The sequence below is a fragment of the Macaca nemestrina genome, chromosome 1 (genome assembly GCF_043159975.1).
Source record: "Macaca nemestrina isolate mMacNem1 chromosome 1, mMacNem.hap1, whole genome shotgun sequence".
Lineage (NCBI taxonomy): Eukaryota > Metazoa > Chordata > Mammalia > Primates > Cercopithecidae > Macaca > Macaca nemestrina.
Window position 1 is genome coordinate 141782971 of NC_092125.1, and position 17304 is coordinate 141800274.

Below are 17304 nucleotides of genomic sequence, written 5' to 3' on the forward strand. Positions count from 1 at the left end.
AGCCAGTCCACCAGAGGTCAGGTGCACCAGAGGTCCGGATCCCTTCCTTGCCTCACAGGGATACCCTGATCACTCTGCTCCCACTCCCATCTTTCACTGAAGGATTAATGTCTGGTATGTGTGGATGAGTTATCCTCCCACCGCTGATCCTGCCCTACTAAAATCAAAGTGACTCTTATTCTAAGAAGCAAAAATTTGACCTCACAAACACGCTGCTATTTCATCCTAGGAGCCTACCCCATCCCCTGAAATAATATTTTGCACAAAACTTTCAATTAATTTACTACAATGTCCAGCAAAGATCCAGCACTTTGAAGTCAGATGACTCAACAGGAAGAGCTTTCAATTTTCTTCCTGATTGTAAGTTTGTAGCCTAAATTTTTGAGTAGGTACAATTTAGAGAAGGAAGCATGCCTTCTGCTCAGGATAAACAGGAAATTTGCCTACACAGTCAGTGTGAAGAGCTGTGTAGTAGAATGATCTGCCGATATTTAGCTTCTATTATAGTGTTCTCCTCATTCTTCCTTCTCCATCTCCCCTGCAGCTTCTCTTCTCTACTAAAAAAGGTGTCAGAAAGTCTGGGAATACAGACTGTCCTAAAGCACTGCAGGTAGCTCCCTCCTCCTGAAGGCAATAGAGCCTCCTAGAGACCATCCGGGTGACCAGTATGAAGAAGTGGGTGGGTAGCCCTATTTGTTGGAAGTGAGAAATAATGAGGACTTTTTATGTTTCAAAGATGGAATAGGAAAAGTTGCCAGACCTGCAATGTAATAGTCCCAGGGGATGAAGAGTATACCGAAGTTTGGGGTCTGTAGGGCTGGACAGCCTCATACAATCTGATGCAACCCCTTTGGATGACTGGATCTTTGCAGAAAGGTCACATAAGGGACTGAAAGTTAGCACTAAGAGCTAACTTTCTGCAGTTCTGGGAACTTAAGCAAGGGGCCATCTTGGCTAAGCTGAACACAAGGTTGATGATTTTCCTGCGGAGGCCTTGCTATGGTTTGAATATGTTCCCTACAAAGTTCATGTGTTAAGCTTAATCCTCATGTGATGGTATTGAGTGGTGGCGCCTTTTGGGAAGTGATTAAGTCAGGAGAGCTCTGCCCTCATGAATGGATTAGTGCCTTGTAAAAGTGTGAGGAACTAGCTTCGGTCCATGTTGTTCCTCCTCTCTTCTCCCATGGCAAGACACACTGTTCCTCCACTTCAGAGGATAAAGCAAGAAGGTGCCATCTTGGAACCAGACACTGAACCTGCCAGTGCCTTGATCTTGGACTCCCAGCCTCCAGAATTGTGAGAAAGAATTTCTGTTGATAATAAACTACCCAGGCTCAGGCATTTTGTTATTGTAGCACAAACAGACTCAGATAGACCTTCAATAGCCTATGCAAAGCCTTGGACTAACATCATCTGAAGGCTCAAGTGGGCACTTTCCACAGCCATGTGGCAGTGATCAGCAACATCTCACCCCTAGAGTGTGAAGGTCAGGCTGACCCTTCTTTTTGAATTATGTAAACCACTGGGATTTTGGAAAATTTATGGGAAGATAGAGGGCCCCAAGACAGAGAGGCTAGACTTTCTGCTAATCCCACAATCTGATAAACCATGGGAACTTAGGCTACTTGTTTTATGTAAAGAAACTAAATGTGACAGTATTTGCCCCCTGGGTTTGTGGAGCAGTCCTGTTGATTACACTCAGGATACATGTATACATAAGCAATTTGAAAACAAGAGGCTTCACCACCAGCCCAAAGTTGAAAGCTGGTGAAGGGACTGATCCCCAGCCTCTGTCTTGATGGTTCTGGGATTCACTGAGTCAAAAACACGCAACAGAAGCCACTTGATATACATTTTATATTTATAATAAGAAGCAGTTGAAAGCTGGTGAAGGGGCTGATCCCCAGCCTCTGTCTTGATGGTTCTGGGATTCACTGAGTCAAAAACACGCAACAGAAGCCACTTGATATACATTTTATATTTATAATAAGAAGTAGAAATGATCACTCTCAGGGGAAATGATGCTAAAACAAAACAAAATAAGAGCTTGAGCTTTGAGACAAGGTTTGCCACAGTCATTCGTCATGTAAACAAGTATTTCCCTAGAACTTACTCTCTGCCATGCATTGTTCTAAGCACTAGGGAATAAAATGAAAAACAAAGCAGACATACTCCTTGCTCTCTAGTATTAAGGTAAAGAAATACATTAATCAAATAATCACTCAAATAAATAAATAACCTCAGCTAGCATTGAGGACTAATATCTATTTTCAGCCCAATTAATTTCCAGCTAAGAAACGAAATAGATCAGCCTTTATGTATAAAGCTCAAGATAGAAAAGAGTTAAGCCCTACTTGTGGCCCTGTTAAGGCTGTCCCAGGGGGAAAAGAGGACCCATTCATCAGTCCTGAGGCAATGGGTTGGTTCTTCCTCTACTGTCATTTCAGAGAATGTGCATTCCCTCTGGCATCCTGGCTGGCCCGGAAGGTCACTGCAGGCTCAGAATGCCACAAATACAGGATTGTTCACTGTCTTTGGCTGGGGAACTGGGCTGGGGACCAAGCTGGCCCACAAATGCAGGTTTTCCCACTTTATTTCAAGGGCAGCCAACTTCAGGGCCTTAAAAACCGACTTATGGCAACACTGAGAGTGATGGTGAGGGGAGCCAAAGTCAATGCCATCAACAGGCCATGTTGCCTTCAGAAAATTTCCCAATCTTTGAAATAACTACAGAGTGATTGCCAGAGTGACTCAGAGGGGAGGAGAGTTGGAGTGACTTTGGCTACTAAGGTTGTGTGTTGAAATAATAAAAGGAATTTCCTAGGGATCCCCAATCTAGTCTATTTTTTAACAGTGTAGTTTCAATTTCTTCCTATAAGTCTTAGGCATACCTTGAATGAATAGAGAATTTTCTATTAATTAGTTAATCAATTCAATACAGATTAATTCTAGTTTACTCTTTTAATAGATGTAAGATCATAGGTTGCAATTAATACATCTTTCCTTTCATCTAACCAACAAACATATTTAGTGCCTATTATATATCAGACTGTGCTACAATCGAAGAGGGGCACCTAACCCAGACTGAAGAGGAGAATAACAGAGAAGGGTGGCTTCCTATAGCAGAGATAAAGCTTTGGGGGTCACCAAATCTCATGCCATTTATCTCTTCCCAAGCACATGTGAAAACTACACTTCCTAGATACCCTTGGGAGTTCTTAGCTTGGGGCCGCATGACTGGATATCCAATAGGATAGAGCAGAAATGATGTATGCTACTCTCAGGCCTGGCCATAAAATTCACTGTGCAACTGTTCATGTTCTCACTTTCTTTCCCTTCTGTTGTAACCTCTGAATCCAGATGGCAGCAATATAAGATGAAAACAATATGGATCTCTAAGTCACTGCTTAGAGGAGAGCCACAGAAGGACTATAGGGCTTATTTGTTACAACCTAGCCTTGGTTACCCTAATACGTACTCTGTAAAGGTGAGGACATCTAAGTGTAGTACTGAAGAAGAAAATATCTAGGCTATGTCAGGTAAGATGACCGACTTTGACGATCTTATTCCAGCTAGATGGGGAAAATAAAACCATATCAAAAAATAGTTTACCAAGCAAAATATCTTGATCAAACACTAAAGTCTTGAATGAACCCCAGTTTTCTGCTTGAGAACAACTGAGTATTGTGGTTGTAGTCACCAAAGTAAAGACTGTAGAAGTTTCCTGAAAAAGTCTGATTCACAGCTGAGAAAGTTCTAACAAGAATGTAGGTAGTCGGTTCATTGAAGGAATCACTTCCTAATCACAAAAATGGGTCATCCAGTTCTTGACCCTCTGAAGTTCACAATTTAATGAGGTAACATAGAGGAGATCAGAGACAGAATGTCAAGTTTATTCAAGTCCTAGAACCTTGGATCCAGAATTTTTCCTCTTCCAGGAAGCCTCTTCTGCTCAAATGTTAAACGTGTCTCTGCTTAAATGTTGCTTCCTCAGAGAACCTTTCTGACAGCTTGATATAAAGAAGTCATCCAGTTACTCTCTGTTGAATCTCCCTATTCTAATTCTCTGTGTAGTGCTTCCCACTCTCTGATACTTTTCTTGTTTATGAATTTTGTTTGTTTGATTATTGGCCATCTCCCTTCACTAGAATAGGGCTTCGAAGGAGTACTTTGTTCACCTCTCTCTCTAGCATGTTGCCAAGTAGCTAGCACATAGTAGGAGCTCCATAAATGTTTGTTGAATAAATAAATAATCCCAGGAGGCCAAAAGAGAATTAAAAAGCAAACGTTTTGTTTTGAGATAGATTTGTAAATATACTGAATGACCAAGTTGGGATGTGTCTCAAATGAGAACTAGAAGATGGCCGTATTTGTCATTCTGCATCAGAGAAAAACCAATGTCAATTGGCATCAATATCTTGACTCTTTTATAATTAAATTTTCTCGAGTGGTCACATGGGAGCAGGTCTGTTTCTGGAGAATACCTTTTTTAGACTCAACGAAATCCCAGGGGTGAACACAGTTTTGATATAATGGAATTTGTATACACTAAACCCCTTTATTGCAATATGTCTCAAAGCGTTTGATGCCCTAAATGCAATTATTGCTTTAGAAGCTAAAGCAAGCAAACTCTCTTTTCAAAAGAAATATGAATTTTTGCGCTTGGGCCTCCACTACCTGATCTAACTTCTCTGGACCCTGAGGCATGTGCGTTTTAGAACTGAGTTATCAGATTTTAAGAGCATGTAGGGGGTCTGTTCCGTGACTTAATATTATCTTCAGAAAATCAACTAAAATCTGTTTAAGTATCATGTCTGAAATAAGTGTAAAGACTAAACGGATGTGGTTACAATCTTGAAACTAGAAGCTATAGCCAGAAAATAGGTCAAGAAAAAAAAAAAGACAAAAATTGCTTGGATAAAGGCTGTAAAGGTCAAGTATTGCTGGACACAAAACAAGGAGGATTCTTCAGAGAAACTGAGGGATTCACATAATAGTTCTAGTAACAATTACAAGAACTAACATTTATTTAGTGCTTACTATGTGCCAGGTACTCTGCCAAGTGCTTATCATAGATCATCTCATTTAATTCCTTGGAACATGTGCCACTGGGGGATGTATTAGTAATTTCTAGCTACCTGTCAGAAAACTGAGGTTAATTACTGTGTTAGTCCATTCTAATACTGCTGTAAAGAAATATCTGAGACTGGGTAATTTATAAAGAAAAAATGTTTAATTGGCTCACGGTTCTGCAGGCTGTACAGGAAGCATGATGCTGGCATCTGCTCGGCTCCTGGGGAGGCCTCAGGTAACTTACAATCATGGTTGAAGGCAAAAGGGAAGCAGACCTGTCTCACATGGTGGGAGCAGGAGCGAGAAAGAAGCGGGGAGATGCTGTACACTTGTAAACAACCAGAACTTGTGAGAACTCACTCACTATCATGAGAACAGCACCAGGAGATGGTGCTAAATCATTCATGAAGGACCACCCTCATGATCCAATCACCTCCCACCAGGCCCCACTTCCAACACTGGGGATTACATCGCGACATGAGATTTGGTGGGGACAGATCCAAACCATATCAGTTACCTTGCCTGAGTACAAACAGGTTTTCCTGACTCTAAAATTCAAGCTATTAACCACAATCTCTCCAACTTTAACATTCAAACTTCCTATTGTGAACGTCTGAGAAATGCTTACAGTTCTAGAGTGGCAAAAAAAAAAAAAAAAAAAAGCGAGAAATAAGAAAACATATAGATGTATTTTATTTGAGTCATTTTATAATAAAGAAGATCAAAATGTTCAATTCGGGAGACAGTATGTGGTATAGTGGAAAGAGTAAAGCGTGCCAAAGTCTCTGTGCCCTGCAGCCTGCCATAACCATTCGCATGATTCCAATTCCCTCCCTCACCTTCTGTCTCAGTTTGCTGGTCTGTAAAATGGAATTAATCCCTACCATATATTTTGAAGTCCTGAGAAAGCTTTCTGAAAGGCCTTAGCAAATGAAGGATTCTAATTTAGGTGGTCTAAACAGTTTTCATACATTTTAGGACTTTATTTCACTGTGGTCCACCCTGTTACAGAAAAGAGAAATGTCACAATATAATCAAATTCTCATCAGCACCACAAGAAACTTAAGTCAGTCTCTGTGGCCTATATTATATTTTTTCTCTGGCCTGTATTATACTTCTTCTCTTAAGAGGAATAGAAAAGGGAAAATCTTATATTTATGCTGAGGAGGCTGTGTGAAGTAGTTTGGAAGAAGGGTGTGTTCTCACCTCACAGCCATTGTGGGAGGCGGCTGGTATATAGTGTGGCAGTCTGTAAAACATCAGGAGAGCTAAGGTTGTGCCACATCCATCTACTTAAATTCCTTCAACATTCTTATTACTGCTGTGTAAATTATAAAGCTTCAGGATGTGTGTGTGTGTTTTCTAGGTAGAAAGCTTGGATAAACTTTATATGTATTATACTCAGACAAGATGAAGAAGGGTTTCTTGGTCTGGCTGACTGCCCCTAAGAGGCAGGGATAAATTAGGGAGGGCCTCAGATGTAGGGTGGGGGCTGACGGGTCTGTGAGGCAGGAAGATGTGGTGCCCAGAGGTGTTGAGAAACCTCAGGGCTGGGTTTGAGGTGGTTCTGTGGTTGAAGGGTGGAGCCCAAGAGATGGTTCAAAACAATATCCTTCCTTCCTTCCACAAATGTTGATTGTGTGATACATACCAGGCACTGTCTTGGGCATCAGAGATACAGTGATGAAGAACAGTCTTTTATAGAGTGGTTTCAGACATTTTTGAGGCAATCAGGCTTAGGCTTAAATCCTCCTGCCTGTGCCACCAATTAGCTATGACCCTGGGAAAATTATTTATGTCTTTGAGCCATGGCTTCTTCATCTATGAAGTGGGGACAACCTGACAGTGACGACTGAGGAAAGTGAGATTATATAAGTGAAGCATTTAGTGCAGTCCCTGGTGCAGTGAGGACTAAGTGAATGATGGATGTCCACACAACGCTGTAAACCCCATGAGGCAGGGATTGTGTCTTGGGTTCACCTTGAATCTTCGGCACTTACTAGTGTGCAGAGCTGATGCTAAAGGAATTATCTGTTGAAGGTTTGACAGTTAATGGAAGAGTCAGATTAGAGGCTAGGGAGCAGGCTAAGGGTCTGGAACAGGATGCAAAGTCAAAATATCAAGAACTAGTAAAAGCAGAAACAGGATATAGAAACGGAATATTCATAGTAAGTAAGTTACTGGGCAGGGGGCCAGGGGAAACCTCTTCAGGGGTGGAGGGTGTGTAGGTGAGCATGCGATAAAAGCACAGGGTTGTGATAGGCACCAGGGATCTCCTCATCACATCAGACCCATGGGCTCATTAACACTCCCTCCTGCTCGCCTAAACACACCCTGCCCCACTTCCAGCAACCACTAATGATTACGATAATAACAAAGGCAACTAACAGGCAGAACAGACAGTTCAATTATTAGAAAGTTGTCTACAGTGAAAACTGGGGACAGAAAGATAGGCTCTTGAGATCATATTTCTAAATCAGGGCCCAGTTTGGGAGGGAGAGGACCTGAGATCTGTGGCTGCTCAGATTTCCTCTCACCCTCTCCCTAGCCCACCACCTACCATCGATCTCCCTGATAGGATGGGTGACCAGAGGTCTATGTTGCCTAAGTTTAAGCTTGTGTCCCAGAGCAGTCATTAATAAAGCAGTGATTCTTGCACTTTCATGTATATACCAATCATCTAGAGACCTTGTTAAAATGCAGACTCCTATTCAGTAGGTCTGGCTGGGTCCTGAGATTCTGCATTTCTTAAAATCTCCCAGGTGAGACTGATGCTGTTTGCCTGAGGACTAGAGTAGCAAAGATCTACCTACCACTGGTTCTCAAATGTAACTATATAAGCATCATCTGGATTGACTCTGGGGTCCCAGACACACACACACACACACACACACACACACACACACACACACACGGTGTGCCTTAAGGGGGCTCAGAAAGGCCTGCTCTGAAGTAACCCCCTTCAAGAACTTCCATCTGCCTTTCCCACCAAATCTTTTTTTGTTTTTTGATTAAGGGAGCACAAACAGAAAATCACCGTGTTACCCTTAATGAAAACATCTCAGTCTACACACAAGAGAAGGCATCATGGGACCTGGCAGTTCTCAGAGGGCATTGGGAGTGTAGCAGCTCTTCCTGCTCCAAAGGGCCACTCTAGAGTTTTTCCTTCAGACGTCCTGGTGTTTAGTTGTGTGGCATACATGAGGCTTTGTGGCAGTTGGTTAATATACTGTGGGACAAGAACTGAACTAGGCACTGTGTGGGACAGGGAAAGATGCACTCTCTGGCTTTAGGGGATTTGAAATTAAAGGATAAGATTTCAGATTCTTTCAAAGCCCGAGCTAAACACACACACACACACACACACACACACACACACACACACACACACACACAAATCAAACAGAACCCTAGAGTGCTGAAAACAGAAGAATTGCAGTGGATGGGGTTGGAAAAGAAAGGCTTCCAGTTAGAAGTCAGTTCCACACCGTGTTTTGCAAGAGTAAATCCAGCGGATTCGTGGAAATGGGTGGAGGCTGTTGAGTTGAGGGACTGAGAAGTGGAGGTACCTAGGAAGATTCTCCCTGAAAATACATCGGGTGGTAAATCCTGGAAAGAAATACCTCCATTTCTCACGCACTCACAGGGCACTCTCCTCTGACAGCTCCGATGTTGAGCTCCCAGGGCAGCGACCAGACCGCAACCTGTGCTCCTGCACGGGGCCAGCACTGGATGGGTCCACGACACATCGTGCCTGGAGCTATAGAGGCCTCCCCGGGAGCACTACCGCGGTCATTTCGGCCCAGCAGTAAAATAACACTCAATCAGCGAGCTGCCAGCTGCAAACTGTTCCCATCTACTCCTCCCTCCCCGGCTTCATTCCCACCTATACCAAAGTGGCCCCACGCGGGCAGAAGCGAAAGACAGAAATGAGGGGAGGCCAACGACTCGAGATCTGCGACCGAAGCAGATTTTCCATGCGCTCAGAGCAGGGTCCGGGAAAGGCACACTTGGGGCTTCTGAGAGAGAAGGGAAGGGCAGGAAAAGGGCTGCCCCCCAGCAAGACACAGTTGGGTGAACAACTGAGTCTTGGCCTCGTTGACAAAGGAGAATGAAGGACTCGGCCAGGCTGGCTTGAACTGACTGGAGAAAAGCGACTTCTGTAATTCAGGGCCCTCCGCGTGCGAAGGACACTGGCAAAGCGGAAAGACAGGCATGCAGTCTCCAGGAGGAAAAACGCGAACCGTGGGACATGATGGGCTCCAGGGCCGTGGATGAGGTTGCCCGAGGCCTCAGGGCGGCCCCCGGAAGGGGAAGGCCGGGACTGCCAGGGACGTGGCATGGGGGTGGGTGCTGACTTCCGCTCCGGGCCTCGGGGTTCTCTCGCTCCAGCCACACCAGCTCACCACGCTCCCCGCCCACTTCCATGATCACGAAGGGGCAAGGCTAGGCCATCCGGAGTGGCTACTGCCCGGCCCTGCGAGGAGTCGAGGAGCACTGGAAAACTGCGCGGTGCGGAGAGGTACAAAGAACAGGTCCTGGGAGGGTAGTAGGAGGGGAACTCAGCACAACAAGGATTTGCTGAGAAGTCGCACTGGGTTCAGCATAGCGGCACTGGCTACCTAATCGGCTTTGGGGCATAAAGAGTGAATAACCTGTCAGTGATAATAGTGTGCTGAAAGAAAGGCCAGCCCCAACAGCCACTGCAGGAACCTCAGAAAGGAGGGGGCGTCCCTGTTAGTGGCTGATACTAGATTTCTCATTGTGTTCGTGGCTAGCGCCAAGCCAGAGATCATAATGTAGAACAAATAAATGGGAAGTTTCTTACATCCAAGTGGCCAGGGAAAACCTATACTAATTACATGGTACAAACCCGCTGTGATCATGTGCTAAATTGGGTGGCAGTCAGAGTACAGCTGTAGAGATATCTCTTAGGGCCAGAATGATCAGGAAGGGCTCTGTGGAAGAGGAAGAACTGGAGTAAGGTGCTGAATGATGGGCAGGATATGGACAAGCACAGGAAAGTGGGAAGGCATTCCAGGAGGGAAGGGGCAGCATAGCCAAAGCCCGGGAGATGAGCACGGTGGGTTTATGAGGTTTTAGAGGGATTAGACTGTTTGGAGTGTAGCAGGTGCTCTGAAGAGCACGGGAGAAAAGAGAGCACAGGCAGCTGGAGTGTAGAGATAGGGGCTAACTGCAGAACCCCACAGTGCCTAGGAAGGTCTCAGCTGTCAGGGTTTTCTCCTGAGACTCATTCTCAGCTCCTTTTGGGGTTTGGGAAGATCTTTCATCAGAGTTCCAAACATTTTAGTTAATGTTTAATTCCTTCTCACTGAATCCCCATGGAAGGGGCCAAAAAGCAAGTGCTACTCCTCCGAGGTACTAAAACTCTGGTGCTGAGGATGAGGCTGCTCCAGAGGGACCTCTGAGGGAGAGAGAGAGATGGTATCTTACGAGTTTCATAAGTCTTTTAGGCAAGAAAGCAGGAGGAGATACTGAAGAGACCCCCTAAGGAAGCAGAAAAGCTTTACCTTCTCCTTCTCTGCAAGAAGCATCAGGCTTCCCTTTGAAAACAGAGCAAAGGACAGAGCAGAAAAAGTCAAGAATGTTTGCTCTCACTATTTCTATTTAGCTTTATACAGGAGATCCTAGCCAGTGCAAAAGGGCAAGAAAAGACATTAAAGACATGCAGACTGAAGCAGGAAGAAGTAAAATTGTCCTTATTACAGGTGGCATGATTTTGTATGTAGAAAAGCTTAAGAAATCTATAAAAATCTACTAGAATGAATAAGCAAACTAAGTTGCAGGATACACTACAACAAACAGTCCAAAATGAAGTTAAGAAAACAATTCCACTCATAATAGCATAAAAAGAATAAAATACTTAGGAATAATTTTAACAAAAGAAGTAGAAGATCTATATACTGAAAACCTCAAAACATTGCTGAGAAAAATATAAAAAGATCTAAACAAATGGAGAGACACACAATGTTCATGGATCAGAAGATTCAATATTGTTAAGATAGCAGTTGTCCCCAAGTTAAACTATAGTTTCAGCTCAACCCATATCAAAATAGGACTTGACAAGCTGATACTAAAATTTATATGAAAATGCAAAGGACCTAGAGAAATCAAAACAACTTTGAAAAAGAACAAAGTTGGAGGATTTAAAAAATAAAGCTACAGTGATCAAAATAGTGTGGTATTGACTTAAAGATAGGCATATACATCAATAGAACAGAGTAGATTCCAGAAATAAACTCTTACATTTCTGGTCTATTGATTTTTGACAAGGGTGTCAAATTCAATAGTCATCAATAAATGATGCTGGAGCAATGGATATTCCTGTGCAAAAAAAAAAAAAAAATTAACTTACATTCTGACCTCACAACAACCATATGCAAAAATTAACTAAAAATGAATCACAGCTTAAATGTAAGAGTTAAACTATAAAATTCCCAGAAGAAATCATAGGAGAAACATGGATTAGGGCAAAGGTTTCTTAGACGTGATATCAAAAACATGATCCTTAAAAAAAGTAATAAATTCAACTTTATCAAAATTTAAAACTTTTGTTTTTTCAGAAGATACCATTGAGAAAATGGAAAGACAAGTCACAGACTTGAATAAAATATTTGCAAATCATATACCTGATAAGGTATTTATATTCAGAAAATATAAAGAATTCAGTAAGACAAACTGATTTTTTTTAATGAGCAAGATTTGAATAGATATTGCACCAAAGCAGACATATGAATGGTCAATAAGCATATAAAAAGATGTTCAACATCATTACTTATTAGAGAAATTCAAATTAAAACTATAATGAACTATTAATATCCACTGACAATATCAAGTGTCAGCAAGGATGTGGTGAAATTGAAACCATAGAATGGTATAGCTGATTTAGACAATTGTTTGGAAGTTTCTCAAAATGTTAAACATATATTTTTTATATGACCCAGCAATTAAACTCCTAAGTATCTACCCAAGAGAAATGAAGGCACAGATTCACACAAAGACTTATATGCAAATGTTCATAGCCATGTTATACATACTAGCCCAAGCTGGAAATAATCCAAATGTCCATTAGCTGTGGACATGTGGTATATTCACACAATGGACTACTACTTGGCAATAAAAAGGAATGAACTGCTGATACATGCAACAATATGGATGAATTTCAAAAACATGTTAAGTAGAAAAAGTCAGAGATAAAAAATGTTTTGTATAATTTCATTTATGTGAAATTTCTAGAAAAGGCAAAATATAGAAGTATTCTAAAGTTGAATTATTATTGTAATTGTGATTATTGTACAAGTGTATAAATTTACTTAAAATCAAACTGTACCCTTATAATAGGTAAATTTTATGGTATGTAAACTATACTTCAAGAAAGCTGTTAAAACAAATGACAGAGAGACTGCTAGATAGGTCCTTGGGGAGAGGATGGTGTGTGTGTGTGTGTGTGTGTGTGTGGTTATAGGAGGACAGAAAACACCTATGCGAGATAGTAATGATTTTAAGTGCAATGAAAAAACACAGGGGCTCTGGAGCCAGCATGCTAGGTTTGAATCTTGGTTCTACTACTTACTAACTATATGTACTTGAGACAAATTACCCTCTTTAAGCCTCAGTTTTTCCCTCTGAAATGAGGCTAATGGTAAATCTCAAGGTAGTTGTACCACTAAAAATAATATGTATATTGGCTGGGTGCAGTAGCTCATGCCTGTAATCCCAGCACTTTGGGAGACCTAGGTAGGAGGATTGCTTGAGGCCAGGAATTGAAGACCAGCTTGGGCCACATAGCAAGACCCTGATTCTAGAAAAAATAAAAAATTAGCCAGGCATGGTGGCACCTATAGTTCCAGCTATTTGGGATGCTGAGGTGGGAGGGTCAGTTGAAGACAGGAGTTTGAGGCTGCAGTGAACTATGATTGGGCCACTGCACTCCAGCCTGGGTGACAGAGCAAGACCTTGTCTCTAAGAAAAAAAGAAAAAATATTAATTAAAAATATAAAAATAATGTATATTGAAGTGATGTATGGGATGTGAGGGAAAGTTCTGAAACCAATTACTTCGACAGAAAATTCAGAGCTTTGTTGTAACTGAAGAATTGTGGTTCTCTGGGTGTACTATAGAAGAATTATAAGCCTCTCACTGAACTGAATAAGCGGCCTTATTAGTGAAGAAGGCTGGAACCGTGGCCAAAAACCTTGGTTTCCAGTACTGGTTCTGCCACCATTACACCGTGTGACTATAAAAGGGTTCCATGTCTAGGGGTTCCTAGATATGTCCCCCTCCCGAAAGGTGTTGTTGGGATGCTTCAGAAGTCAGAGCATATTACCAACATAAAAAATGCCGGGTACAAGGTAATGATGGCACAGAGGACAGGGTGGTGGCTGGGACCCAGCATGAGAGGCCAACATCTCTGTACCTGTGAACTGGGATATGAGAAGAGTAGCTTAGCAGGGGGCCATGGAAATTTTCACAAACCAAAATTGGCATTTAGAGCTGAGCTGGAAAGTTGTGAACACAGGATGTTGCTGAAAACAGTGCCCAACAGGGCTGCTGCCTGAGGTTTTGGCAGCTTCACCCCCTGCTAGTTGATTGCAGAAGGATGTTGGGTCATCAGGAAATAGGGGTTTGAAATGATCCCACAGGAAGGTGTGAACAAAAACAGAAGCAACAACGAAAAAACAGCCTCATCAGGTCAGCTGGGGGGAGGGTGGGTGTTGGATGGGAGACAAGTGAGTTCTCACTTTCTTCAACACTTTAGAAACTTCTAAGGAGAAGCCCTGCTGGCATTCAAGGATGGCGCTGTGAGAGATCCCCATTTATCCCTCCATCCTCCACGAACACCTCCTAGAGGTGGACAGGGAAAGCAGCAGCTTGACAAGGGGACTTATTTCTGGTTCAGGATGCTGGAAGTCTCCATGTAGCAGTTTGTAGTGGACACTGCTATTTTTTTGGATGCCTAGCACACACTCCCACTTTTTTCTGGTAAGATCACTTGGATTATTTGGGGGGAATTTCTTCTTCCCCATTACATACAGTCTTGGTGGGGTTGTCAATAAGGCATTCTGCCCTCCTTTAGCCAATTAATTTCTCTCTCTTGGACTCTGAATTGAGCCGAGTGAAGAGAAAGAATGGAAAAAACCTGTTGGAGAAGACCTCATTCCATGGACCTCATTCAACCTTTACTTACTCCTGCTCCTGAAATCTCAGCTCTGCCCCAGTTTCTTAACTGTTCTTCCATTCTGTGAACCCCTGATATCATCCATTAAACTGTTTTGCTTAAGTTAGCTGTGGCCCATTTCTGTTACAAAGAACAAACACAGAACGTGACTGTGACACTGCATGGGAGAGTTTTCATGAGGGTCTTGCAGGGGAATCGAAGGAGTCTGGCTCCAGGTACCCACTTTCAGTCTTCAGATTTTTCAACTTTCTAGTCATGTGACCACAGGCAAGTCACTATATCCCTCTGAGCCTGAACTTCTGTAAATTGTGATATTGTTATATTGTTACTTTGCAGCACTGTAGGATTAAATGTGTTTATTCAATTATTCATGTAATACCCAGCCACCACCATTTGCCTGGAACTCTGGGAGGAACCAGAATAGAGACGTAAATAAGACAGACATTGTATAGTCTCTGTCTCCTTGGAGCATACATTCTAACAGGAAGAGAGATATTGAATATGTTTACAACACTGATGATGTTAAAATTGAAGTTCAAAGCACTATGGGAGTGGTTAACAAGAGGACCCAGGAAATCTAGTAGAGGGCCATGTATGGAAGACCCTTAGTAGCTGTGACTTCCTTTCCCCCTTCCTTCTTCTGACTGTTTTCTTCTTCATACCACTTTACATTTTGCATGCATGTTTCTTTGCCATTTATGGCCCACTCATATCCACGTTCTTGTAGTATAATTAGGATACTCCAAAGAAGTCCTGAATTGGTTCAGTGATTGACATCTGCCTGTTGTGTTTGAAGCATAAATTGGGACCTACTCACCCCAATAGATAAGCCAACTTGGTGGGGGTTCCTTGTGTTGGACATAAGGAAAGAACAAGGTTAAGAGGATGGGGAAAGAATAGAGAGACTTTAATACCTTTAGAATTAATTGTTTCTTAGGTCAACAAGGTTTAGTAAGAGTCAAGATGAAAGAGGTTGCCTAAACTTGATATTGACAAAACAAGGGTAGTCAATTTCCTTGATCTGTTAGGTAGCTCTAGGCACCTTTCTAGCATTACAAAATCTCAGAAATTATTTACAGAATTTTAGCACTGGAAAAGATCTTAAAGAACATTCAGAAAGGGTTTTATTTAGTATGAGGAAACCATGGCTTACTAGAGTTAAGTCTCATCCATGTCCTGAGTGTGTAAACTCATGACATCTTTAGACCCCAGCCTGGCAGTCAGAATGCCCAGAGTGGTTCCTCTTTCATATGGACAAATTCTGGTAGATGCGCCCCCTGCGAAATAGCCTGTGCTAGCCTTGTGAAGGAACTTGACAAGGACCAGAGGAATGAGGCACTGCACTAGATATGAGGGAGGGACAAAGACAATAAGATACAAGTCCTTTGAGGTTCTTCTGACGGTTTGGGGAGTCGAGACACATACAATGCCAGATAATCACACAAGCAACACTATACGAGAACTCCTGTTGGACGTGGTCGCATCAACATCTCTGAAGCACAACTCATCATTTCTGCCCACTTACCTCTTAAGTTTCCTGTTAGAGATGTCTTCTTCTCAGACACCTGCATCTGTTAGTAGTAGCACTATCCTACAGTTACAAAGGCTTGAAATATTGAAGTTGGTTTTTATTCCTATCTTTCCCTCAACCCCACATCCAGTATTTACTGGGATCTGTTGATCTGGCCCTTAAAGCTACCCCATCCTGTCCAAAGACACCAGAGTAGTATTCCTAATATACAGCTCTTATATTATTCCTCTGCTCAGAATTCTTCAGGGTGTGCAGAACATTATTTGCAGAATGAAAACCAAACTCCTTAGTTTAACATCTGTGGTCCCTTATGATCTAGACTCAGCTTCCATTTCCTCCTTCTAGTCTTGCTACAGGGATGTATTAACCATGTTATTTATTTTTTGTATTTTAATGCTTTGACATCTGGTGCCTTGCAGACCCTGGAGTCGCTGCCCCTTCCAGAGCTAGCCCATTCCTAGAGACCATAAAAAACTTGCCCTTGAGCATACCTTTCAAAGGCAAACCACCCAATCCAGAGCCCACACCTGCAAATACCTTCTCTATTGGGCTGTCATACTTAGGACTATAATCCCCTGCCCTAATCACTCCAGGGCCAGTTAGCAGACAACTAGGAGTAGTCCCTATGCCCCTGAAATAGCTGAAATTATTCAAATTAGTCAATCCTTAATCTGCTTAATCTGCCTTGCCCATTCTTTCCCTTGGAAACCACCATAAAGGCTCTTGCTCATGTTTTCTCCTTTCCTTCTGCCTCCTGATGGACTCTGGTGCTTCCCTGAGTGGGCCCCTGTGGTGTGGCATGTCTGCTTCTCTTGGCATCTGTGAGTATAACTATCTTTTTGATAACAGTCATCTAGTCTACTGGCCTTGCTATACCTAAATAATAATAATAAAACAATTAACTACGTTTTAAAACAAGAAACCCTATGCTCCAGAGGGGTTCCTTCTGCTTCCCAAACAGGCCCCTGCTTTCCTATGCCCATGTCTTTTCCTGTGCCGTTCCTTGTTCCCACAATAAACTTTCTCTGCCACGTCTGCATCTTACAATTCCATCCATCTTTCAATATATTCTTGCTGGCATTTTCTTGAATCTCTGGTGATAATATAGACTTAAAGATGAGTGTGTGAGGTTCAGATTGGTTTATGACTTATACTATATCACACAGCAAGTCGAAGGCGGCATCAGGCTCGAAGCCCAGCAGGCTTTCTTTGTGCCCTTTCCAATCATTCTGTTGGCTTAGGTCAACTGAGGGTGTGCAACAGAAACGGATCTTAGTCAACTTGAGAACAAAAGGGATTTTCCAGAAGGATGCTGGGGCAGTTCAAAGGATTTAAGGAGGAGCAGAAAGACCAGATCTCAGGTGAAGTGGGAACAAGGGCAGCTCTAGTGATAAGCCTTTGAATCTTCCCTCAGGATCCAAGTCTTTACTAGAACTCAGCTCAAGCGCATTCCCTTAAGGTTTTAAATATCTGGAAGTGACAATGGACCCATCCTGTTATG

The 17304-nt window shown here is 42.5% G+C and overlaps 1 long non-coding RNA gene across 4 annotated transcripts in view; it reads left to right on the plus strand.

Annotated features, from left to right (window-relative positions):
• Nucleotides 1–9468: 9468 nt before the first annotated feature.
• The window catches only part of LOC139358710 (uncharacterized), a 55213-nt gene continuing 47377 nt past the window's right edge, over nt 9469–17304 (plus strand). Inside the window, exon 1 of one of the 4 annotated variants that reach the window (XR_011614082.1) lies at nt 9469–9595. This is a non-coding gene — a long non-coding RNA (uncharacterized lncRNA). The remainder of the gene's footprint in view (nt 9596–17304) is intronic. The other 3 variants (XR_011614099.1, XR_011614071.1, XR_011614113.1) reach the window with 3 other exon arrangements.